A 27,421-nucleotide genomic window follows, 5' to 3' on the forward strand; every position below is an offset into this window, starting at 1 on the left:
TGTGATTTTTTTTTTCCTCCACTGCTGTGTGCGTGACTTTCCATGTGCTTTCACTGTGTTCGTGCACGCGAACACGGGTGTGCACGGAACCATCGTTGCAGCATCATTCATGCCTGTGAATGATGTGCGTCCGACTGTGCATCCCTCCCCACAGCGGGTGGAATGTTTCGCGGTTTCCCATTTCGTTTTTGGTTCGTGGATTTTCTTCCGGTTTCTGTGTTTTTCGTGTTATGTGTGAAGGGGCCCTAACATGAGGTCTGGTACATTTGGTAGCCCAGCGAGAGCAGAAATCTTTTTGAAGTCTATGTTTCAGTATCTCATTTTGTTCCTGAGATATGATCATGAATCTGTTTTAATCACTGATTTTGGTTTGACTTTGACCTCTAACTAATGACCTTGACATGGCTTGTGTTGCGACAGTAAAGTTCACTGACTTTATCCACCAAGTTTGATTGAATGCTCTTGGCATTTTGAAATATTACCATACATCTATCTTAGACCAGGGGTGCCCAAGTTCTGTTCTCGAGATCTACCTTCCTGACACTCTTAGTTGTCTCCCTGTTCCAACACACCTGAATCCAATGAAAGACTTGTTAGCAGGCTTTTAATGAGCCTGTCATTGAATTCAGGTGTGTTGGAGCATGGAGACAAATAAGAGTGTCAGGAAGGTAGATCTCGAGGACCAAACTTGGGCACCCCTGTCTTAGATGATAAAACAAAAAAAAAAAACATGTCAGAGTTACTATATTCTTCCTCAGAACAATATATATATATATATATATATATATATATATATATATATATATATATATATATATGAAGATGTGTGGGCAGTTCCATTAAGCTCCATTAATGTGAAAGGTCTATGTAAGACAAAGCCACAGTGCAGGTGTCAGACTGAGATTGTATTGGTTTGCCAAAAGAAACCCACCTGTCAAACAAGATATATTTCTGCCAGACTCTTACTGGAAGACCAAGTTTACTAGAGTATTTATAGTTATCACTGCTGCCATATGGTAATGTGAAAACTCAAACCTCAAATTAAGCCAAGTGGAAAACACAGTACATCATGTTTAAAACCCTGTATTGTTCTTATTTCTCAGCTGTAGTAATTTTATTTCATGCAATAAAAATGCAAATTATAAATTTTAAAACCATACAATGTGATTTTCTGATTTTTCTTTTTAGATTCTGTCTTTCACAGCTGAAGTGTAGCTATGATAAAAATTACAGACGTGTCCATTATTTGCATGGGAAATCTTGCAAAATCAACAGTGGATCAAATACTTAAATCCCTCAGTGTATGCTGTGTGTGTATATACAACCCCAATTCCAATGAAGTTGGGACGTTATGTAAAATGTAAATTAAAAACAGAATACAATGATTTGCAAATCCTCTTCAAGCTAAATTCAACTGAATACACCACAAAGACAAGATATTTAATGTTAAAACTGATATATATATATTTTTTGTTTTTGTGCAAATATTTGCTCATTTTGACATGGATGCCTGCAATGTATTTCAAAAAAGCTGGGGCAGGGGCAACAAAAGACTGGGAAAGTTGATGAATGCTCAAAGAACACCTGTTTGGAACATTCCACAGGTGAACAGGTTAATTGGAAACAGGTGAGTGTCATGATTAAGTATAAAAGGAGCATCCCCAAAAGGCTCAGCTGTTCACAAGCAAAGATGGGGCGAGGATCACCACATTGTGAACAACTGCGTGAAAAATGAAAAAAAAAAAACAGTTTAAGAACAATGTTTCTCAATGTTCAGTTGCAAGGAATTTAGGGATTCCATCATCTACAGTACATAATATAATCAGATGATTCAAAGAATCTGGAGAACTTTCTACACATAAGCAACAAGGCCGAAAACCAACAAGTGTCCTCAGTTCCCAAACACTTATTGAGTGTTGTTAGAAGGAAAGGTGATGTAACACAGTGGTAAACATACCACTGTCCCAGCTTTTTTGAAACGTGTTGCAGGCATCCATTTCAAAATGAGCAAATATTTGCACAAAAATAATAAAGGTCATCCGTTTGAACATTAAATATCTTGTCTTTGTGGTGTATTCAATTGAATATAGGTTGAAGAGGATTTGCAAATCACTGTATTCTGTTTTTATTTATATTTTACACAATGTCCCAACTTCAATGAAATTGGGGTTGTATATCTATCTATCTATCTATCTATCTATCTATCTATCTATCTATCTATCTATCTATCTATCTATCTATCTATCTATCTATCTATCTGTCTGTCTGTCTGTCTGTCTGTCTGTCTGTCTGTCTGTCTGTCTGTCTGTCTGTCTGTCTGTCTGTCTGTCTGTCTGTCTGTCTATCTATCTATCTATCTATCTATCTATCTATCTATCTATCTATCTATCTATCTATCTATCTATCTATCTATCTATCTATCTATCTATCTATATACACACACAAGTCATAAATTCCCTTGAGTCACAATAGAATCTGCAATAACTAACAAACATTATGTCCTGCTTCAATTCAAGCTGAACAGAATGCCTGTTGGTGAGTTCAGTAAGTTGAAATGTATTTTGGTCCTTTAGAAAGTAGGGGTGAATGGGTGCAATACTAAGTAAGCCAGCAGTGGAGCATAAACAAAATGGACATTTGACAAAACAAGGAGCCAAATCAACTAAATCAAAATGAACAATTAATAAAGACCCATTTCTATAAAATGACATATTTATACCATCACTATGGACATATTTATATACCATCACTAAGGAGTACTGCCTGACACCATTTGTAAATTTTCCACTCTGACACTTGGACAGCTGTGCTTCTCTCATGTATTTATTAGCCAGGTTCACCGTGGTGTCAGATGGCTTTTTCTCCTCTCTTTTCAATATTGAGTTCAGTTGTATTTATATTATTTCTTTGGGTTTAAGTATCTAATCTCATATATACGTGATGTTGACTCGAAGTATCCTGAGATAATTTCACCCATTCTGTGAGGACAAGCCACTTCAAACGAGTATGTACATGCTTTTCTGACTGGTCCAAGTGTGGCACCACCTCGAATCGAACACATCCACACTTCTTGGCAATCTGATGAATGTGAATCATTGTAGGTCTCCACCTCTGAAGGCTTTCAAAGTCCACTAGACTCCATAAATCCTGTGCAAAGATACAGATGAAGCAAACACAGCTCCCCTATGTATTTTTATTTTTTGTTATTGTGAAAATGTTATGAATATTTCAGTATCACGAGGTGATCAATACCAGAAGGCTGGCTGGTTAATGATGTAGAACCTGAGCTTCATCTGCGAGAGGGAAGGTGGGCAGAGTCAGGTTTGTGGTCTCTCCTCTTTCATTAAAGACGTGATCAGTAAGCATAACTTCACTCTGAGCCAAGGGCACCGTTTTAAGAGGCCTCATACCAAAGAAACTTTTCAGATGAGGAGAAACAGGTGCAGATGTCTGAGGATAGGAGTGCAGAGTCAAAAGGAACACACCAAAGCAGAGGGGAGAGCTAATTTTCCCAATTCAAATCTCATTTATTAAAAATAAATAAATAAATAAACGGGTCCCAGACAGCAGGTTGTTGTGTGCCTGACTAAAGCATTTCTTGAGTATGGATTGGCTGAAAAACCTCAGCTTTTCTGCTCCAGAGATCCCAGGTTCTTGTAATGAATGATACAATTTAGCAATGTGCTGATTACAGCTTAATTATTGTGTGTGCTTGTTTAAAGACCAAGCAACAGCTTTGTAACACCAAAATGGTTCTGATCTGATCCATTTAAAATGCAGACACATGCACTGAAGCAGCAAAACACGGAGGAAGATGCTGCCTAAGACTTTCACAAGTTCTGCATTAGAAAGCAACTTTAAAATTTTCTTCATGGTCTCTCCTCCAGAAGTATCATTCAGCCTTGGATTTTATTTTATTTTATTTTATTTTATTTTATTGCTACACCCTCCAAGCTTTTGCCACTGAACAGGACCGCCAGCCAGACGATCAGCAGTGTTATATACTCTGCTTAAAGAAAATTTGCGCTGATAAGCAGCCACCTCCACACAACAGTCAGACTCCCAGTCCTTTGCCGTTTGAAGTGACAGATGAAATCTGGATAATTGTGTGATTGATTCTCTTGTTTTTCTGCTCCACTTCACTGAGCAGGTTTTATTTAGGAACTGTAGAGAGAGAGAGAGAGAGAGAGAGAGAGAGAGAGAGTTCTTGAGATACAAGATGCTTAAGCCTATTTGAGCCGCATGTACGCTTAAAGTCACCCACAACACAAACCCACTAACTATTTTTGGAGCATGGTAACACACTGTTGAGTGTTTGTGCATCAATGAGTCAACAATTCATTCTTTGCCCTTTGACTCACTCCCACTTCCACCTCAGAAATCCAACCAAGATCACATTAAGTGGGCCTGCTGTTATGTGGCTCCATTCGACCGAGCGCTGAGGGAGATATGGGGCAAAGGCGTGACTCCAAGTCAGTCTGTATAGGCTTCAGCTTGTCCACAAACAATAAGACCACTGGAATCCACCAAAGCAGTTAGACCCGCTTCACTGAATCAGTGAGTAGCCCATGTTCTTTGTTGAGAAAGGACACTGTCATATCAATGTGTGTGTTAGTGGGAGCTTGTTATAAAACTTGGTCCAAATACTGGTTCTTAAATGTGGCTGAGCCTGTTATGTTTCACTTTCTTTAAGAATAAATAATTGTTCATAATTTCATTTTGGATTTGGTTTGATGTAGAATTATTACCATTGAAAGTAAAATCAATGTATAGGGTGCAGTACCAGCTGTTACCCCTGTACTGAATTTGTATTGAATTTGTATTTGCTGTGATAGACTGACATCTTGTTCAGGGTGTACCCCGCCTCATGGCCTATGACTGCTATTATAGGCTCCAGTGTCCCTGTGACCCTTGATTGGAGTAAGTATAAATATAACATACCTTTAATTTGGTACACACAATACACAATTCAAAAGCATACAAACATATATTTCAAAAGATATTTAAACATTTAGATATCGTGTAATTAACCTTAGCTATTGATTGTGTTTAATAAGCATTGATAAATATTGATCACTATGAGCATATGAATAATATATTCTTCAACAGCAACAGGCTCTATTAATCTATAAATGATCACTTCCAAACATTAGAACACACTCATAAATGTGACAATATATTATTGGCTCAATAAAAGATAAAGAATAATAGGATGATTCTGAATGGGGGAAAAAAGCACAAATGGTTAATGCATATTTAAGTACATTTAGGTACTATCCTTCACATGATCTCTGTCTGTGTCTGTCCTTGTCTTCTGGCTCCCCGGTATGACTGTTGTTATCATTTGGAGTTTCCTGTGGGTTTCCATGTCAGTGTGTGCTGTCTGTTTCCCCTTATGTTTTTGATATTTATTTAAATAATGTGCAGTTTAGTTCTTAAGTTATTGTAGTCTGGTTTTATTCCTGTGGCCTTTCTGTGTGGAGTTTGCATGTTCTCCCCATGTTTGCATAGGTTCCCTCCGGGTGCTCCGTCTTCATGCAGGTTAGGTGAATTGGAAACTTTAATAATTCTCCGTAGGTGTATGTGCGGGTGTATTTCCCTTGGCCACTGATATCACAATAATGATGTGACTTTAATTGTGGAAATGCCCCACAGAGATGTTGCTTTGAACATTTGAAGACTTCCTTCCAAAGGTAATTTATCCTGCAGCTTGTGTCTGCCTGTCAGATCAGCTGGTACCTGCCACTCCCTCATTAGCTGATAATAGTTTATCACAGTTTAATGATCTGTTGTGCCGCTGCAGTAAGTGGAGACAAATGCAGGTGCATTGTACATTTTAGTAGCATTGTACTGGCTAAATTACAAATATTAATAATTTTCAAATGACAATATGGCACCACAGTGGATTAGTGGTTAGCACTGTTGCCTGACAGCAAAAAGTTCATGAGATTGATTCCCACCTGTGGTCTTTCTGTGTAGAGTTTTCATGTTCTCTCTGTGGTTGCGTGGGTTCCCTCTGGGTGCTGCAGCTTCCTCCCACGTCCAAAGACATGCAGGTTAGGTGGATTGGAAACTTTGATAATTCTCTGTAGTTGTGCATGCGGGTGTGAATGTGTTTGTTTTCTATATGTGGCCCTGTGACAGACTGGTGTTTTGCCCAGGGTGTACCCCACCTAATGCCCTATGACTGAAGGGATAGGCTCCAGCACCCCCTCGTGAACCTTAATTAGAGTAAGAGCTTGAAGATGAGTGAGTGAGCGGGTGTTTCTGTATTTATTCTATTTGTTTGTTCCCTTTTTTATTTTCGTGGTCTTGGTTTCTGTGTGTGTCTTTTGTTACCTTTCTTTCTATGTCTCTCCCCAGCTGGTGTCAACAGTGTTTTCCCTCACCTGTGCCTCATTTGTCTGATTATCCTCAGTGTGTATCCACATGGTGTTCCTCCCATGTGTTGCTTGAATATTGTGTGGTTTTTGCTCTCTCACTCTTTGTTTTCTTGTCACTGACTTCTTGTTACCGAAGCTGTTTTTCCAGTGAACATTCTTTAATTTTGTGTGCCACTTTTTGGACACTTGCTCACCTAATTGCATTTTTAGTTTGTAGCTTTCCAAAGTGTTTCCACAATTTGTTATATTATTATTATATTATTGCCTCTAACATGGGTGACACGGTGCCTTAGTGGTTAGCACTGATGACTCACAGCAAGAAGGTCGTAGAATCGCGCTTCGCCCTCTCCAGGCACCAGCAGCAGGAACTGGGAGACTAGTCAGGATTGAGGGAATGCAGCAATGTACAGAGACATCCTGGATGAAAACCTGCTCCAGAGCGCTCTTGACCGCAGACTGGTGGACGGTTCATCTTTCAGCAGGACAGTGACCCTAAGCACACAGCCAAAATATGAAAGGAGTGGCTTCAGGACGACTCTGTGAATGTCCTTGAGTGGCCCAGCCAGAGCCCAGACTTGAATCAGATTGAACATCTCTGGAGGGATCTGAAAATGGTGTGGATGCTGAATGATGTGAAAGCACTGTGAATACTTTCCGGATACACGGTATGTATTTATGTATGTATGTATGTTGCCTAAAAACACCTGTGGTGCAGATTTTTGGGAGGAGGACAGACTTAAATCTTGGATCAGTGACCAAGGAGAAATGTCATCGGGGTCAAACCCACACATGATTGGCAACAAAGATGACAATCTGCCACAAATGTCACAACTCTTAAAATGAGTTGAGTGATCAGGATCACTAGTTCAGCAATTTGGATCAAAAGTCAGCATTTGGGATCCCATGATTGTTTATCCACAAACTTATTTTGGTGGAACTCTCAAAATTGATATGACAATGAAATGTGTTTTCATTATTTGAGTGGTTTATGTACTTCAATTTTTTTTAGGCTTAAATTCAATGGGACTGTGTGGACTCTCCAAAGGTATGCACTTGACTGCCTTTCTAAGTTGGAAATAAACAATCAAACAGCAAAACCACAGAATTGTTGACATGGTAAAGCAATCTTGTCCTCCTGAAAAATGAATTAAATGAAAACTGTGATTTTCAAACTTTTTAATTTGCACCCTTTTTTGAAGGTGAAAAAAATACAATCATACAGCCTTTCAAAAAATAATACTGTAATATTTATCAAATAGAGAGGCTGCAGCTTTGTTGGTAGACACCAATTAACACAATCGTTGGCAGAAAGAAGAATAATAAAAAAAAAATATATAAAGATTTGATTAAACTATGAAGCTCGCAGAACATTTTTTTATTTTCATGGAAAAAAATCTGTATGTTTACATGTTTAAATACGAGGTCTATTAGAAAAGTATCCGACCTTATTTAAAAAAAAACAAAAAACATATGGATTTGAATCACGTGTGCTTGCGTGAGCCAACCTTGAACCTTCATGCGCATGCGTGATTTTTTTCACGCCTGTCAGTTGCGTCATTCACCTGTGAGCAGGCTTTGAGTGAGGAGTGGTCCAGCCCTATCGGCGGATTTTCATTGTCAGGGAAATGGCTGAGAGACTGCCGCTTTGCTTGATCAAATTTTTTTTAGAAACTGTGAGGCACATCCATGTGTTTTATCCGGGACATCGTCTGGACTAGCACAGGAATCGTGAAAAGACGTGGACATCAGCACTTTTTCGGCAAATTGAGACAGACGTGCGGAGGAAGCAATCCCGTGATGAAGCGTCACAGAACATGTTCTGGCATGTCCAGGCTCGTCCACAATTTCTTGGATAATCACTCGACTGAAAAACCACCGACAGCTGTCTGAACACCATCTCAAAGCTGTCCTGTGAGACCAAAACGGAGGTGGTTTTGTGTCGGTCCAGCAGCGAATCCATCGTGACGCGTGACCCGTCCGCTCGGCTTTCCATGACAAAATCTCTTGTTAAAAGTGAAATCTGTAGGAAAATAGTTGATGTCCAGCTCTTGTGATAACCAGAGAAATTGCACACGATGGTCACGGATCCACAGAGCGATCCGTTTAGAAATGAAATGGTCGCTCAGCCTGTCGATGGCATCTGGAGCGCGGCGTGCCCCACAGCTGCTGTGGGCCGTCCTTAAAGGGACAGTAACATCCCTTAATGTCTTTGAAGCCCATAAAATTTTCACCAAAAACCACCTGAATTTCTCGAATGGTGTCCACATGGATGTCCCTCACAGTTTCTAAAAAAAATTTGATCAAGCAAAGCGGCAGTCTCTCAGCCATTTCCCTGACAATGAAAATCCGCCGAGAGGGCTGGACCACTCCTCACTCAAAGCCTGCTCACAGGCGAATGACGCAACCGACAGGCGTGAAAAAAATCACGCATGCGCATGAAGGTTCAAGGTTGGCTCACGCAAGCACACGTGATTCAAATCCATATGTTTTTTTTTTTAAATAAGGTCGGATACTTTTCTAATAGACCTCGTATAATATCATCAAATGTAATAAATATCATCTTGAGGATTAAATGCTGCCTATTTGAGCCTTGAGAGCCTTCCATGGTCAAATTAATAGTTATGAAGAGTCCTTTCTTGTTGAACACACAGAAGCTTCATTAGAATTCAGCTGCACTTTAAATCCCGCCTCACACACACACACACACACACACACACACACACACACACACACACACACACACACACACACACACACACACACACACACACACACACACACACACACACACACACCACCCCTGCAATGCCTATGCTCCAGAGTTTGGGAAACACTGCTCAAAATGACTGAGTAAAAACTGCACATGATACTGGACAGATATCCAGTCTTGGCTGTGTAAAACTCTGGGCGCTTGTTCGAGCCACAGCCAAGAATGAACAAATGTGACTCACACTCTCATGTTCATGATTAACAAATTTTGTCATACTTAGGAGTGTGACACATCACAAAATGCACCGTTCAAGTTGGATTATGGTTTTTAGTAACAGATCAGATTACAAAATAAATAAATAACAACAACAAAAAAGCAGAGACCTTTGATAGTACAACCCCAGTTCTAATGATTTGCAAATCCTCTTCAACCTTTATTCAATTGAATATACCACAAAGGCAAGATATTTAATGTTCAAACTGATAAACTTTATTGTTTTTGTGCAAATATTTGCTTATTTTGAAATGGATGCCTGCAACACGTTTCAAAAAAGCTGGGACAGTGGTATGTTTACCACTGTGTTATATCACCTTTCCTTCTAACAACACTCAGTAAGCATTTGGGAACTGAGGACACTAATTGTGAGTGTCATGATTGGGTATAAAAGGAGCATCCCCAAAAGGCTCAGCCATTCACAAGCAAAGATGGGGCGAGGATCAGCACTTTGTGAACAACTGCATGAAAAAATATTCCAACAGTTTAAGAACAATGTTTTTCAACATTCAATTGCAAGTAATTTAGGGATTCCATCATCTACAGTCCATAATATAATTAGAAGATTCAGAGAAACTGAAGAACTTTCTACACATAAGCAGCAAGGCCGAAAACCAACATTGAATGCCAATGACCTTTGATTCCTCAGGCGGCACTGCATTAAAAACCAACATCATTGTGTAAAGGATCTTACTGCGTGGGCTCAGGAACACTTCAGAAAACCATTGTCAGTTAACACAGTTCGTCACTACATCTGCCACTGCAAGTTTAAACTCTACCATGCAAAGCAAAAGCCATACATCAACAACATCCAGAAATGCCGCCGCCTTCTCTGGGCCTGGGGTCATTTGAAATGGACAGACGCAAAGTGGAAAAGTATGTTGTGGTCTGATGAGTCCACCTTTCAAATTGTTTTTGGAAATCATGGACATCGTGTCCTCCGGACAAAAGAGGAGAAAGGCCATCCAGGTTGTTACCAGTGCACAGTTCAAAAGCCAGCATTGCTGATGTAATGGGGGTGTGTTAGTGCCCATGGCATGGACAACTTACACATCTGTGATGGCACCATCAGTGCTGAAAGGTACATCCAGGTTTTGGAGCAACACATGCTGCCATCCATGCAACGTCTTTTTCAGGGATGTCCCTGCTTATTTCAGCAAGACAATTCCAAGCCACATTCTGTACGTGTTACAACAGCGTGGCTTCATAATAAAAGAGTGCAGGTACTAGACTGGCCTGCCTGCAGTCCAGACCTGTCGCCCATTGAAAATGTGTGGTAAATTATGAAGTGCAAAATACGACAATTGAGACCCCATACTGTTGAACAACTAAAGTTGTACATCAAGCAAGAATGGGAAAGAATTCCACCTAGAAAGCTTCAACAATTAGTGTCCTCAGTTCCCAAAACAACCTATTCACCTGTGGAATGTTCCAAACAGGTGTTCTTTGAGCATTCATCAACTTTCCCAGTCTTTTGTCGCCCCTGTCCCAGTTTTTTTGAAAAATGTTGCAGGCATCCATTTCAAAATGAGCAAATATTTGCACAAACAATAAAGTTTATCAGTTTGAACATTAAATATCTTGTCTTTGTGGTGTATTCAATTGAATATAGGTTGAAGAGGATTTGCAAATCATTGTATTCAGTTTTTATTTACATTTTACACAACGTCCCAACTTCAATGGAATTGGGTTTGTACAGTCTTCATTTCATTCAACATTTGTCTTGTTTCTCACCTTTTTGATGAAGCACTTAAATATTTACTCATCATCTGCTGCCTCTGTCAAAATCTTCACATGACTGAGTATGACTGAGTGATAAATCCCTTGCTGCATAAATTATTCAGACAGGATATGTCCAGCGGTGGTGTAAAGTAATATTAACCAGAGTTATTTTTATTGTGTCCGAATGTGCCATTTCAGTCATTGTATGGACTACATGCACCAGTGTCAGTAAATATTTCTGCACCTCTTCTGCTCGACATATGTTGAAATAACCTCAGCTTATATTATTCCTGTGTCAACACATATCACTAATGTCCTGTGGAAAAGGAATTTCTCATCCTTTATCTCACATTTGCCAAGTGCAATGAGCTCCACGCTCGCATCTGTATATCCACTAGTGAATTGACCAAGGATGGTGTCATGCTCTTTTCCACTAGTACGTAAGTCCCTTCAGCTTCTTCCTTTTCACTCCGAGTTGACACAGCAGATCTGAGGTGGATCTGCATGTTGATTTTGGCACAAGTTTTATGCCAGATGCCCTTCCAGATGCAACTCCACAATACACGGAGAATGGGCAGGGGTGGGGTTTTAACCTGCACTAGAAACAAGCACACTTCACTGCTTGGCCAAGTGTCATTATCTACATCTGATAGAAAATTAAAAAATGCTGAAATATGTTGCCAAATGGATGGGTGGCCCTAGTAAAGTCTATGTATGAGAAACCCTGGCAGTAACAGGCCGGGTTTGATTAAGACAGAAATCAAAAATTCATCTTCACTAACAAAGTTATCACTTCCCACCTATCCTGGATTCCAGAGAACTGTTAGGGTGTGACTAAAGCTGCTTCAATAGACCGCGGGCTATCTTGACCCCCCTTTCCCCCTGGGGGGGGGGGGGGGGGGGGGTTGACATATATTTTTTGACATATATTTCCCAAAACTAGGGCTCATGAGCTATTCAAATCAAGTGGTCTGCAATTATAACATTGGTGGGTGTGGTCATGGTGAGCTCTTGAAATTTGGTACCCCCTGAAAATATGCGAAAAGTGATGATATACTGATATTGGCCTAATAGACCATCAAATAAACAGTTACCCAGCATTTTATAATATAGAATATGTTTATTGATGGACAAAAATCAAAACAAAAAATCTGCACAACCTGAACGCTCTGTGAAGGATGGCTTTCGGACTGTGACTAGGCGGAGGAAGCCCCGTAGGGCTTGGTGCCCGGTTGTGGCACCCCGATCACACTTGCCAGTGCGAACTGTAAATCGGTTCTCCCCCTTGGATTTGCCAGATGTGAATTCTCTGAGCCTACAAGTGACTTCCACTCCTGTCTTCAGGCCGAAACACCGGACTTTAGTGATATTGGATTCTATCACCCACAAAGTCAGGTTACAGACGCTGGCTGACGTTAAATGTATTCCTGGGGCCAGAGCTCCCAACATTGCATCTCATCTTAGGGTGCTGACACTGCAGAAGGGAAGACAGACGAAGGAACATGACATGAGATATAGTCACATAGTTATTCACATTGGCACCAATGATATCAGGATGAAGCACTCAGAGGTCACAAAGATGGACATAGAGAGGACTTGTGACCTTGCCAGAAAGATGTGTCAGCATCGATTAATAGTCTCTGGTCCCCTCCCCTCCCGGGGTACTGATGAGGCATTTAGCAGGCTGACATCCTTAAATAGGTGGCTGGCGCAGTTTTGTAGACAGCAAGGCTTTAGCTTTATTGATAACTGGCCTTCGTTCTGGGGCCGCCGTGGCTTGCCTCCACCCTACTGGGGAAGGCACCGCCATCTTGTCTGCGAACATAGATAGAGCTCTACAGGGAGGGTAACATTAGGAATCTACAGCAGGCCACGGAGCAGGTGATTAGAGACCCTGCAAGGCGTATGACAAATGTGGGTGTGGAATCCATTAACTTAGTGGGGAATTTAGTGCAGAAAATCCACTATGGTGATAATGTAGTTTATTTGCCAGGAAGGGAATTTCAACAAGTTGAGACTGTGGCCTGCTTCTGTAGTCATGTCCATAAAAATCATAGAGGGATATGCTTTCCAAACTTAATACCCATTACTATATTGGAGGATGTTGAAATTGAGGATGGCCCAGTGGTTGTTCCAGCAACCACTTCTACCTGCTGTCTGCTACCTACAACACGTGTGGAATGTCTTAAATCTAAACCTACTTCTAGGCATCTTATATATGCTACTCTGGAACCACCCCTAAACCCAAGCAGTTCAACTGTCAACCCCACTGAGGTCCTTAGACTGGGTCTCATTAGCATAAGATCACTGTCCTCAAAATCATTGTTGATCAATGATCTAATTATTGATCATCACTTAGATATGATTGGGCTATGTGAAACCTGGCTTAAACCTACAGCTGTCCTCCCTTTAAATGAGGTCTGCCCACCAGCATATACATTTAGTCACGTCCCTCGTGACGCAAAGCAAGGCGGGGGTGTTGCTCTTATTTATAAATCTAGGTTTAGCTTATTAGCTGTTGGGGGTTACAATATAACTCGTTTGAGCATCTGATTCTCCGCTCTGCTCAGGATATTACACATTGCCAAGGTCAGAAGAATAAAAATCAGTTGTATTACTTTGTCACTGTATATAGGCCTCCTGGCCCATATTCTGAATTCTTAGATGTATTTGGTGTGTTTATCTCTAACTTGTCAACTAGTGTAGATAACATTGTGATCACTGGTGACTTTAACATTCATATAAATAAGCCTTCTGATCCCCTCTGCAAATCATTTACGGAAATTGTGGATGCATTAGGATTTCGGCAATGCATTCGGGATTCGACGCACATTAGTGGAAATACCCTGGATCTGGTTCTCAGACGTGGTATTGCTGTCATGAATATTGACATCATGCCTCTTACATCAGTGGTGTCTGATCACTCACTTATTAAGTTTACAGTTTCGCTGCCATGTTTAGTGGAACAACAACCTTATATATCATTACGGCGATGCATCAACTCCTCAACTAAGACTGAACTCGAAGCTAGACTGCCTGATGTCTTAGCTTCACATTTGACAAATACCCAGTCAGTAGACAGACTTGTGGATAGTTTAAACTCAGTGCTCAAAACTACATGATTGCACCACCTGTGTTAAAACCATGCTCCCCCAAATCACAGTCACCTTGGTTCAATGATTATCTGTGTGACCTCAAGCATAAAGCAAGAGGTCTAGAATGGAAATGGCTTCATTCAAAATTAGAAGTATTTTTCCTTGCGCGGCGTGATGGTGTCTTAGACTATAAGCATGCATTCCTGGCTACAAAGCGGACCTATTACTCTGATTTGATCAACAAAAACAAGCATAACTCAAAGTTCTTGTTCGACATGGTGGCAACACTTATGCATGGACAACCACCTGTAGTTTGCTCTCCTTTTACAGCACAAGATTTCCTGGATTACTATGGGAAGAAAATAGAAGACATCAGGTTAAACATATCCCGGCATGCCTTAACCCAGCCACTACACCCTGCTATTGAGGTGGGCACCACTACTGAGGTATTACCTAGATTTACAGAATTTGATAGTATTTCACTAGGCACGCTGAGAAAACTTGTAATGTCAACAAAATGTACAACCTGTTTATTTGATCCTATACCAACAAAACTGTTTAAGGACCTGTGGTCCACTCTTGGGCCGACTGTGCTGGAAATGATTAATCTTTCTTTAACTTCTGGATCTGTTCCTAAATGTTTCAAATCTGCAGTGATTAAACCATTACTTAAGAAACGTAATCTTGACCCTAGCGTATTGACAAACTATCGGCCGATATCAAAGCTATCATTTTTCTCTAAAATTCTGGAAAAAGTGGTGTCACGGCAGCTCGTAGACTATCTTACTGAGAATAATCTCTTCGAGCCACTGCAATCTGCTTTTAGAAAATATCATTCCACAGAGATGGCTCTCACTAAAGTGGTGAATGATCTTCTGCTTACAATGGATTCAGACACCACTACGGTTCTGGTGCTGTTAGATCTCACTGCTGCATTTGATACAGTGGATCATCATATTCTACTTGATAGGCTGGAAAATCATTTTGGGATTACTGGGAGTGCCCTTGCATGGCTGACGTCATACTTGACAAGTCGTTCTCACTGTGTTTTGTACAGTAACACTACCTCTAACCTTAGTGACATGACATTTGGGGTTCCAAAGGGGTCTGTCTTTGGCCCCCTGCTTTTCTCCCTTTATATAGCACCCCTTGGGCACATATTGTGGTGTTTTGGGATTACCTTTCACTGCTATGCAGATGATACTCAGTTATACCTGCCGATAACTGCTGGTAATCTCGTTCACATAAAATCCTTAGAAGATTGCCTTGCAGCAGTGAGAAGTTGGATGTCTAGAAACTTCCTACTTTTAAACTCTGATAAGACTGAAATGATGGTTCTTGGTCCAGTGAGACATCGGCATCAATTTGACCATTTAACGCTCATCCTCGGCTTGTGTGTCATACATCACACTGACAAAGTGAGGAACCTTGGGTAATTTTGATCCTTCATTGTCCTTTGGCCTCCACATTAGAAATATTACTAGGACTGCTTTCTTCCACCTGCGAAATATAGCGAAGATTCGTCCCATCCTGTCTATGGCTGATGGTGAGACCCTGATCCATGCATTTATCTCTTCTAGATTGGACTACTGCAATGTTCTATTTTCTGGTTTACCGCAGTGTAGCATTAGGGGTCTCCAATTGGTTCAAAATGCCGCAGCCAGACTTTTGACACGAAGCAGAAAGTTCGACCACATTACACCCATTTTGGCATCCCTTCACTGGCTTCCTGTCCCAGTGAGATCAGATTTTAAGGTTCTGCTACTAACCTATAAAATTATTCATGGACTGGTACCTCCCTACCTAGCTGACCTAATTAAACCTTACGTACCGGCCCGGGCTTTACGTTGTCAGGGTACAGGACTACTTTGTGTCCCTAGGGTGAATAAGAAGTCTGCGGGTCACAGAGCTTTCTCTTATCATGCCCCTGTGCTGTGGAATGATCTCCCTGTGTCAATAAAACAGTCAGATTCTGTGGAGACTTTCAAGTCCAGACTTAAGACGCACTTATTTTCCCTTTCATGTGGCTAGTATACTGGTACAGTTTTGTTTTACACTTTTTACTCTTTTAATTCATTTATTAGTAATTGGAGCAGGCTGCGGGCTCAACTTTACCTAAATTCTGGGTCTTTTAGTGACGTTTAGAGCTAGTGGCCGCCGATCACCTTAGTACGTCTCTGTTTTTCTTGTTGTTTAATGCTGGCAAATTATACAGTATTTTTTGTCTTTCTGATGCCTGATTCTGTTTTATCTCTCTGTTTAAGGTGCAGCTCCATCCAGAGATGGGAGTTGTATTCGTGTTGGTGATCCTCCTGTCCTGTGCGCCAATAGCATTTCTTGTATATTCATCCGTGAATTGTTCTGTGAATTATTCTGTAATTTATGTTTGTAGCATGGCCCAAGCAGTGGGTCACCCCTTTGAGTCTGGTCTGCTTGAGGTTTCTTCCTCAGAGGGAGTTTTTCCTTACCACTGTTGCTCTGGGGGTTGGTAAGGTTAGACCTTCCCTGTGTGAAGCGCTCTGAGGCAACTCTGTTGTGATTTGGTGCTATATAAATGAAAATAAATTGAAATTAAATTGTGAGTGATCTCATACTTTGACGGTGTGAAGGAGTTTTGCTTCCAGAGGGAAAACAATGGCTGGGTTATTTCTTATCTGAGCCAACCTTGACAGTGTCTGGAGGAATACAATAACGTCGCTGTGAACTGAACTCGTGGACTTTTCTTCTCATAACGGAGCTGAAACAACAAGCTGAAGAGAGTGACTCCTTGACACTGATCTACATTAATTAATGAGTTACACGTTGCAAAGACAATGTGAGGGCGTACACTGGTGACCTCTGTGCTCAGGGTGATTATCAGATCAGTTTCAATCACAATGTGGACAATTAAGGATTAATAACAATGTTCCATGGAGTATATTTTTGCACTCAGACCAAGGACATGTGAGAATGGATACCCCTCCCAAACAGATTTCTGGACTGAAACAATAAGAGCTCTGAGTTTGAAAAGAACTGTTCATTTTCACTGCACATTGCTGTGGGTATATTTTTTGTGGTGTTATTAAAAGATGTGTATGCATTCTGAACCCATTTTTGTGCAAAGATGAGTGATTTTTGATGATTGATCTGCTCTGCTGTTTTAATAAACTCATTAGACAAATTATTGTTGTTGGTGTATTCTATTTTCCACTGCCCTCGGATTCATGGGGGGAACCTGAGATTTTCTGTGTTTTGAGAAAAGGTTATTTTCCCCAACATGAGCCACGACCAACCTGTCATTTGAGCCCCATCCAGCCTCGAATGGCTCATGTCGCCGCATATGATCCATATCAAGCCACATATGATCTATGTAGGGCCATGATAATGTGATGATGGTGCACGTTTAGGCATGGCTTTGGTCTAAATCTCCAGCCCTCCCACACTTGGTCCCTTTAAAGTGTGGGTTTTCAATTCACAGCATCCATTCAAGCTGTCACATTTTTTAAACGCAGTCCAAAAAAAGATGCTGCACTGAGTGTGCGCTGCTGCAACTGTGGATCACTTCCAAACAACAACAACAACAACAACAAAAAAGACACAACAATGAGGTGACCGCTCGTAATTATATACATCCGCAGCCGCAACTGTGGATCACTTCCAAAAAAAAAAAAAAATCTTTATTTCTTCCACGGCTTACAGTCACCATGATACAACTTTTAACATTGTGTTATGTCTGCAAAATTGTGCTTTGCACACTCTCATTCTGCATTCTTGGACAGCTCTGCGCTCATTCTCGCAGCATCAATGGCATTATTTCTTCCCCAGCATTAAACATACAGCTACTTTGATACTGTAATCCAACTTTTAACTTTGTGTTCGTCCATTACTGACTGCAAAATCACTCTTTTGCGAGGTGGCGTTGTGCCTAAATGCTCGTTTTGCACGAGTCATTGTTTCAGTGCGCGCACACAGCGGAGCTCAATCTGATCCATTAACAAGATATTAAATCTACCATATACATATTTTTACAGCTAGGAATGAACATGCAACTGTTTTACCAAGCTATAAAAACATTAAAAATAGTTAACTTTAAGTTGATCCACTTACTACTGTAGTAACATGCTTCAATGACAAAATTAGGGGGTGGGGCAATAATTTGGTTTCTATGTCCCTGTATAACCTTTGTTAACCTTTCAACATTTGATGGCAAAGAATGGAGAAAACAGAGCATTTTTTAAAAAGGTGAAATTTTGTACATCTTTTGATATTTTTCTTAAAAATTTGTATAATTTTTTTACCAGGTTTGCATGAATAATATATAATATATAACATGCTCCCTAATAGTTAGAAGAAAGAATATATTGAAAGAATATATTGATCATTTTGATGGTTAACAAAGCCCATATCTACATAATCATCATTTGCATTTTTTTCGGTGGGCACCAGACTTCAAGAGCTCACCACAGCCACACCCACCAATGTTATAATTGCAGACCACTTGCAGACCACTGAAAACAATGACGAAGAAAGTTTAAAGCATGTTTTCATTGTGATGAAGAGCACATTTAGATTGCTTCATTGAAAAAACAAACAAACAAAAAATCTTCTAGCCACTGACACTGGACCACCCTGCTCACAGTGCCGCTCTCATTTGACCGACCTCTCTACTATCATGGAACTGTGGGATAACTCGCACCCACAGATTGAGCTTGCCGGACTACTTTCGCCACCCTGCTCATCGTGCCACTCTTGTTGGAGCGACAACACACAGAATGTGTCTCTTCCCAGATAGATCTCTTTCAGTGCAGCTTCTTGTTCTGACTTTAACACGAAGTTAACACCCAAGTCTTTCATCACCAACTGTAAATGGTAATCAAACCATTCCAGTCGTATCTTTCTGAACTCTTCTGCATCAAACTCCATCGTGTCAATGTTTACAATGTGCTTGAGCAATAACAGGTGAAGTTGCTCATAAACTTTAAGTTTCTTAAATATTTATTACGGCCATTCTGAAAACATCAGTTATCTTTATAATTTTATTACTGGTAATTTTAGAATTAATTTAGATGAGATATACGAGGTCTATTAGAAAACTAACTGGCAGTTTTATAAAAAAAAAAAAACTATATGGATTTGAATCACGTGCGATTACACCAGACATGCTTGAACCCTCGTGCGCATGCGTGAGTTTTTTCACGCGTCGGTGACGTCATTCGCCTGTGGGCAGGCTTTGAGTGAGCACTGGTCCAGCTCTCTTGGCTGAAATCCTTTGTCTGAGACGCTGCTGGAGACGGTGCACGTTGCTTTATCAAAATTTTTTCAGGATCTGTGAGGGATATCCGAGTGGACACTATTCGAGAAATTCAGCTGATTCTCGGTGAAACGTTTACAGCTGATGAGAGATTGTGGAGTTTCTTTCGCTTTAAGGACAGCTCACAAAGCGGATCGGCACTGCGCTGTCGGAGGTGGCGTCCGTCTGGCTGTTTCAAGCTGAAAACTTCCACATTTCAGGCTCTGTTCACCCAGGTCATCGTCAGAGAACAGAGAAGTTTCAGAAGAAGTCAGCATGAGGAGTTTATGCAGACATTCCACTGTTAAAGGAGATTTTGTAATGAAAGAACGTGCAGGCAGATTCGCATGTCGGGCCGGACATATCAGGCCGGAGTATCTGAGAAATTGTTTAACAGCTGGGCATGTTCCAACTTGTCCATTAAGGTTTCCAATGGAGGTGTTTTTCCTGTCGCGACCCCCCGCAGTCGGGTCCTTGATCAAGCCTCTGTCTGCAACCTTGACGGTTTTGGAATGTTAAGCATTCATTTTCACAGGGCTCATCTCAGGTTGTGGTAATAGGAGAATGATGGTCAAATAGAAATATGTGAGTAAATGATAATTTTAATGGCATATGTGAATTTTTCCAACATAATCCCTCCTGTTTATCATTTATGAACACGTATGTGCAACAACACCATTCGAAAACATCAGTTATACTCTCTTGCCAGTGACATTTTTAATTACAACATCATGAACAGAATGGATGTCATCTCAAGTTTTGCTTTACGTATTCACACAGAAGTTGTGTCATCACAGGCGTCCGGGTCATCTCGCATTAAAGATTGATAGTGGTATTGGGGTTGTTGGCGTTGAAGAATGTTGCATTGGACAAATGTTCGCGCTATAGCTTTAACGATCATGGAACGGACGCAGGGTATTACACAGCAGAATAACACGAGAAATACAGCCATTATTACAAAGACCGGAGTCAACAGTTTGAGCAGTAATTACCACCAGGAACCAGAGGAAAACCAGGACCAGAAGTCCCAGTGGTGGGAATGCATGGTGGACTCAACTGAGTCCCGAACTTCAGTCATTTCTCACAAGGCTCGGGTGATAGCTCCTCCATCAGCGGTGTTATCTGGAATGAAAGTGCAGCACGCTGCGCCCACTGTAGCACACACACCTCCCTGCGGTGCGGTCAACAAGTCCAGAACCATACGGTTCTGTAACACCATAAGTCAGAGGGCTCTTATTTCTTCCGTCCTAGCATTTGCCATAGCAAGGGTGGAGGTCATAAAAGGTACGAAACTATATCGTGTCATCGGCGTTATGTGCATGTACAGCTTCACTAAGTCCAGGCATTCAGGCCAGGGATGGCCTGTGTCCTTCATGCATTTTTTCAGTCTGCTTTTCACTGTTCCATTTGTGCATTCTATTAGTCCTGCACTTTGTGGGTGGTATGCACAGTGATGTTCAGATTAATTTTCAAATTGTCAGCCATTGTCTCCACTACTTCGTTCATGAAGTGTGTCCCGTTGTCACTGTACATTGTTTCTGGTATCCCATATTGTGGGACAATGTTTTTACAGATTGCTTTTGCAACTGTCAGTGCATCAGCATGTCTTGATGGAATGATTTCAACCCATTTGGAGAATGCATCAATTAACACCAGGCAGTATTTGTATGGACCACTTTGATTTAATTCAATGAAATCCATATGTACTGTCTGAAATGGGTACTGTGGCTGTGGAAACTGTCCATGTTTTGGTCTCATATTACCCTGAGGGTTGTGTTTCATGCATACAGTGCATGTTCTGCAAATGATTTTGCGTAGGAATTAAACCCAAAGGTGTGAAAATGCTGTTCAATCAGTGATACCATCCCTCCAGTTGACACATGGCAAGGACCATGGGTCACAGTGGCAGCTGTCTTATGAAGATTTTTAGGAAGGATGGGCCTGTCACCAATGAGGTAGATGTTTGAGGAATTCAATGTCGCCCCATTGTTCAACCACATAGTTTTTTCCTACTGTGGTGATTGTTGTTGCATGTCTTTCAGAATATCTGAGTCAATAAGTGGAATGTCTGTGTCAGCTGTATAGGCATCAGAAACACCATAATTACCAGCCGCTGCCACTTTAGCAACTGTGTCAGCGAGGCGGTTTCCATTGGAAACATGATCAGTGCCTTTAGTGTGTGCAGCACATTTGCATAAAGCAAGAGCAGACGGGAGGGTTACAGCATATAGAAGGTCTCGCAAAAGGCCAGCATGAGTGACTGGTTTTCCTGTAGAGGTCACCATGCCTCTTTGTTCCCACTGTTTAGCAAAGAAGAAAATTGTAGAGAATGCATACTGGCTGTCGGTATAAATGGACACCTTAAGCTTCTGTCACTTTGCTTTTGCCAAGCAGGCTGTTTTCAGTGCATTTGGTTTGTTTGTCTATTTGCCTGTCAGCAGGATTACACAAAAACTACTAAATTGATTTTCCCCATACTTGGCGGAGGGGTGGAGCACAGCAGAACCCAAACCAGAATCCATTAACTTTTGGAGAAGATCTGGATAGAGGGTAGAATCAAGAAAAGAAAAAAACAAAACAAAACTATTTTAAGCTTCATTTAATTTTGTGAGATAGAACAATTTAGAGGATTTTTTTGTCAATTTCTCAGAAATTAATACACATCACATCATTTAAAAAAAAAATCATTTTTCACACTCACTTTAACAAAATACACACACACATATATATATATATATATATATATATATATATATATATATATAATTTAGTGATTTGGTGCTGATTAAAAAAAACGGTAATAATCTGGATTTTATGGAGTTCTGGGGTCTGGTCTGTGAGTGTAGTACAATGTGATGTGTAACTGTTCAGGATGGAGTGCATGCTGTAAATCAGTCAATTGCTTTACAGCCTTTTGAAGTAGGTATGAAGCCTATGTCATGTCCATCAGGTCCAATGAGTATCTAGTCGCTTCTGTGGCGTCACAAAATATGTCATCTGTAGTCAGTCGCCTGAAGTTGGGAGAATGCCAATCTTTAGACTTTATAACAAGTCGCGTCCCAGGAGATTCACTGGACATGTTGGAGAAAAGACAGTGGGTTTGTTTATTTCACGGTGGGTGTCTGGATCAGTAATGTTCACTGGTTTCAACATTACTTCTTGGTTAGTCATACCATTAGCTGATTTCACATAAATTTTATTGTGTGATTCTTTTGCTTTAGGGGCAGTGTGTTCATCACTGTTCTACATGCGCCCGTATCACACAAGAACTCAAAACGAAAACCATTTACTACCAAAATGATGGTGGGTTTGTCTTTCATGCCCATCATTGTCCATGCTCCACAAATGTCAACTGGATCCAAATTGTCATTGTCAGAATCATCAGAGTTATCCTGCCTGTTAGTTGGTGTGACAGGAATGTCACCTGATTTAAATACTGCAGTTTTTGCAGCTTCTAGTCATTTTTCAAAGGGAGGGGCTGATGGAGCGGGGTTCCTTTGAGATGGACCTTGTTGATAGGGGCAGTCCCGTGCCCAATGTCCAAATTCTCCACAACTCCAACAGGTATTTTCCTGTCTGTCAAATATCACATGTGCTCTTCCCCTGCCCCGAGGGCGGCGTCCACCATGTCCGTGACCTCGGCCGCGGCCAGTCCGCGGGGAAATCCACCCTGGAAAAACACCTCATAATTTGAATAGAACTCATCCAAAGAGAAAATATTAGAAAATATATAGAAAAAATATATAGAAACAATATCATCAATTTCATCACAGCGCTGGTTGTTAATTTGTCAACAATTTGTTGTATGGGATCAACTAACAATTTCCCATTAAACTTGTATTTCCTTCCCCATTTTTCCAAAAACCGCGTATAGTCAGGGTTTAGTCGATGCATGTATTTTGGATCATTTTCGTAAACTTGTTTACCCTGTGTGTTTCCCATTTTGGTCATTCATGGGGGTGTCTCCTAGGGAGACCTAAACGAATGAGTATTTGTCCCTTTTTAATGTTTGGTTATCAGTCTGACTGAAAAGTGTCAACCACTTCAACCTCCCAAAGGAGGTGGGTGACCTAGTGCCTCTTTTCAGTCACGTCGTTCAACAAAAACAGGTGTGGTGTGTATGGATTGGTTCACAATTTACTTCACAGTGCCTTCGTTTTTGTCCCCTGGAATGGAGGATGTCAGGGTCTTCAATGATGGTCAATTTACAATTGAAGACAGACAGTGACCATGCAGGATGCAATGAAAAAAGGTGTTTTATTTTACCAGGAACTGCAGTCCAGACCAACAAACTGGGGGGAGTACAATTTTCAGAGGGTTGGAATAAGGTGTCGATAAGCTGATAAGGAAACACATTCAAATGTAGGGACATGGCAGCAGAGGAACCAAAAAACTGGAACAACGAGCTGGAATCAAGGTGTTTGAAGTCAAAATAATCCAGCAAACACAGTGAAGTACTTAAATAGTGAAATATCTAGGCGTCTATGTGGATAATCTTCTGAGGTTGAATGTACATGTGGATTTTTTATGTAAGAAACTTTTCCAAAGACACCACTTCCTCAGAAGACTTAGATTGTTTGGAGTAAGCACCCGAATCATGGTTTGTTTTTATAATCCGGTGCTGGAGAGCCTCATTAGATATGGAATAGTGGCCTGGTTTGGCTCACTCACAGTGCAGGGTAAAACCAAAATTGGACAGCTTGTAAAAAATGCAATGAAAATCATAGGACAGAAGGAGTTTCCTTCTCTCCCGACAATTTTTGAAAGCTCTGTCCTGGCACAAGTTAAAGCCATAATCAGAGAACCCTCCCATCCACTGCACAGTGAATACACTCTGCTACCTTCTGGGAGGCGCTATCGAGTGATCAAGCGCCACAGTAACAGGTTCAAACTCTCTTTTGTTCCCACGTCAGTGGCTTTGTTAAATAAGACAAGAAAGTAGGAATGTGATTTTTTTAATTGTTGAATTGTAATTATAATGTTATTTATTGGGTAGGTACAATATACTGAAGTCACTTTATCTGCAAATGCACTTTACTTGGGATTGTGCAATATCATGACATGGTCATATTCTATTTGTTGGAATTGTGCAGATCAGCTGACTGTTGTACCGTTGTCTGTGTGTCCGGATGTTAAATGTTGTGAATGTTGTGTATGTGTCAAACAACACTGTGAGCCCAAGACAAATTTCCCTGTGGGGACAATAAAGTTTAACCTAACCTAACCTAAATAGTGATGTAACGAGGAGAGACAGGTGGGGTGATTACAATGAGACACACAATTGCAAAATTGTATGCAAGATGACAATCACATTCCAACATTATGAGACAGCCTGCTCCTCTCCTCTTGCTGTATCACTCAGACTGATACTGCTATCGCCATCTGTATAAATGGGTCACAAGCCTGCAAGTTGTCACTTATACGACTGCAGCCAACTGAGGCACAGCCATTGGTGTCGAGGGCGGGGTTTGCTCCAACATCCCCTTCAAGTTCTAGGCCTCAGGTTACTTCACCATTTCACCCCAAAGGAAATACACCACTAGAGAAAATGGGGGTGGGGATATGTAGTCTTCACAATGCTCCCCTCCCCACACACTCCTCATCCAAGAGCTTTATCTAGCTTTTCTCTTTGTCTTATGAAATGTCTGCAGCCAGGCAGCCCAATCAAACAATGCACCACTGGTTATCCCTCATGGTGTTATAGAGTGCATCAGCAGTGAGGCCAAGCACATGTAAAGCCTGTCTTTAGACGAGGTACACGCTGCTGTTATGCTACAGGCAGACTCAGCTTCAGAGAGATCGCAAGCATTTACCACAACTTTGAACTGAATGCCATTTTATAACAATTTATTATATACGTAGAACGACGTGATGGATTGTGATCAGAAATCTGTGTGCTACTGGCATTTTCTAACCAAATTTCAAGCAAGACTGATCAAATGGATTGGAAGAAATGTTTTGTTTTATGAGAGCTTTATTTGATGTCTTTAAGTGGAAAAGTGTAGTTTTACCTGAACCACTTAATAAAACCCTCAAAACCATTTGTCTACATTTATTGCCAGTTTAACATTACTTCAGCGTGACCTTTATTCTGTGTTTACACAGCGACTTAAGTGAGGACACCGGTCATGCTACATGAGCTTTCTAATGAGGCTTATGATTGGAGAAGTTAATATACATGCAGAAGTAATATTGAGGCAACATGCACAAACAAGGTGGCGCTGGAGCTTCTAATGTGTTCAAAAGCATTCATTGTTAAATACTGCTGTAGGCATTATGAGTGATTAATGCTAAGGTAAAATTAAATTCTATCACACCAGTGTTGATATAGTAATAATAAAAAAAAAATTAAGGCATTAATTGCTATAATCAGTAGTGTAATATTGTTATACATAATAGGTTAATTTTATGTCATGTATCTCTTGTCTTCATATGTCAGAAGAAGAAGCTTTGCAAAATTCTACATGGAAGTCAAAATACACTTAATGAATAGACAGATTTCATAGATTAGATTGGTTTATGATTCATAAATGCTACTATATAGCAAATTATGTGTCTTTTTAAATGGACTGCATTTATATAGCGCTTTTCCATCTGCATCAGACGCTCAAAGCACTTTACAAATAATGCCTCACATTCACCCCAATGTGAGGGTGCTGCCATACAAGGTTCTCACTACACACCGTGAGCAATAGGGGATTAAAGACCTTGCCAAAGGGCCCTTAGTGATTTTCCAGTCAGGCTGGAACTTGAACTGAGGATCTTCTAGTCTCAAGCCCAACGCCTTAACCACTAGACCATCACCTCCCCCAATATATATATATATATATATATATATATATATATATATATATATATATATATATATATATATATATATAATTAACTTCAGTTATACATTTATACATTCCCAAACTTCTTTCAACCATTCACCTTCATTTCAACATACATTACATTCATAAAGGATAACACTGCAACTGTTATTAGTCCACATATTCAGCTATACCAGAGAGAGTATTTCACAATATGCTTACCTTTCAAGTTACAAAAATACCCATTAAAACAAACTGGAGCTCAAACATCTGACTACGTTAAACTACAGTGGCCTGTCAGAACAAATGGTTAGAACTACTATTAATCAAAATAAGCAACTGTCCTACATCCACCTGTTCTTTAATTGATGTGCCAGTCATCAGAAATCAATAAAATAAAACAAGGACCACCTACTAAACATAAACAAAGAGAACAGTCTAAATCCCCCTCCTCCCTACAATGACAATAAAGACTATTCTATTGTATTAAGGTGGGTGCACTTGCTATAGTAAGCTGCATGTGTCCTGTTGTTCTTGCTTTGGCCCTCTGCCACAACTTCCATCCTCTTTCAGTCTTCTGCCTATCCTCCTCTGATTCCACATTCTGTGACTCTTGGGACAGTTTCTTGGGGGGATGTTGATTTCTCAGCGGAGCACTGGGCCTGGGAGGCAGGTTGGTGCCCCTTGCTATTGCGTATTCCTTGCCTTCTTCACTCACTCGCCCTGCTTACACATTCACTTTCTCCATTTCGCCATCATTCCTGGGGCCCACTAAGGGGGTACCCTCTCCTCCATCACCAGTCTCGATCACTTTCAGTGGTTGGTCTTGCTGCTTGCCCATAGTTACCCCAGTGCCCATAGGCTGTAACTGTATAAAGGCAGAGCTGGGTTGGTTGTGGTCCCTTCTGCAGGGTTCATAGGCTGAGGTTAGTGAGCCCATGTCTGATTGGAATCTGGGAACACTGGATGCAAACCTGGGCTATATGTCCTTGCTTGCCACACCAGCAGCAAGTGACAGCTAAAGGCTGGGTTGCAGGTCCGGGTGGTGGCCGGACTCTCGGTGGGGAAATAGGGGAAGAAAAGGGAGCTACAATCCTTAATTCAAGGTGAGTCAATTTAGCCTCTGCTCCTCTTGGCAAAAGGCTAGTTTCTTTACC

At 40.8% G+C, this 27,421-nt stretch overlaps 1 long non-coding RNA gene across 1 annotated transcript in view; it reads right to left on the reverse strand.

The window, feature by feature from the left end:
• Positions 1 to 27,421, reverse strand: part of LOC117530059 — a 631,671-nt gene that overhangs the window by 216,198 nt on the left and 388,052 nt on the right. Inside the window, exon 3 of the long non-coding RNA XR_004566175.1 lies at positions 4,274 to 4,280. This is a non-coding gene — a long non-coding RNA (uncharacterized LOC117530059). The remainder of the gene's footprint in view (positions 1 to 4,273; positions 4,281 to 27,421) is intronic.

The sequence above is a fragment of the Thalassophryne amazonica genome, chromosome 2, assembly GCF_902500255.1.
Source record: "Thalassophryne amazonica chromosome 2, fThaAma1.1, whole genome shotgun sequence".
Lineage (NCBI taxonomy): Eukaryota > Metazoa > Chordata > Actinopteri > Batrachoidiformes > Batrachoididae > Thalassophryne > Thalassophryne amazonica.